We start from the raw sequence: 772 nt of genomic DNA on the forward strand, positions 1-772 counted from the left end.
GGTGCACAAAGCAAGCGAGGTAGCTAGGTTGCAAAAGCCAAAAGTGAGCAGTTAAAGCAATCAAATATAAAAATTGTCATTGTGTATGGTTCTTGTTCCTATGTAACAGTTCACTGTGTATGGTTCCTGTTTCTATGCAACAGTTTTTGTTTCTATGAGAAGGTCAACGGTTTCTCACAGAGGGGGATAGTCTGACAATGAGAATGGAGTAGTGCCTACCTAAGATGGCGTTGGTCATGTCAGGGTTTTTTGTTACAGAGGGACAGTCTGGGGATGAGAGGTGCTCATTATCCCAGTGGCCTTTGCTGGGGACCCAGGGCTGGTGCAGAAATGGGGCAGAGGAGACAGCAGAGAGCCCACCTCATGCACAAAAAGCCTGAAGGAGCAGTCTTAACTAGTCACTGGTGAGACACTCTCACCGAGAGGAGGTCCCCATTGTCCCTCCCTTGGAGGTCTGGGCTACTGACAGCCCCTCTGCACACAGCCCGGGGCTGCCCCAGAGACCCCACCCCCACTGCTTGCAGAGGGGCCAGTGTCCCACCTGTCACGCCCCCAAGGAGAACGTGGTCCGTGGCTGCTGCCTCACTGATCCTTCCTTGTGTCTGAGCCATCGGGCCATGAGGCTTCGAGGAGAGAGGAGGCCTGCTCAGTATGTCTTCTCAGCACTTTAGTGCAGCCTGGGTGCTGGCTGATCAGTGTCAGAAAGTGGTCCTAGAGGTGAGATTAACCCAATTACCTGGAACCAAAAAGCACTGGCAGAAGCTACCACCAG

This window comes from Galeopterus variegatus, unplaced genomic scaffold (genome assembly GCF_000696425.1).
Source record: "Galeopterus variegatus unplaced genomic scaffold, G_variegatus-3.0.2 Scaffold3831, whole genome shotgun sequence".
Classification (NCBI taxonomy): Eukaryota; Metazoa; Chordata; class Mammalia; order Dermoptera; family Cynocephalidae; genus Galeopterus; species Galeopterus variegatus.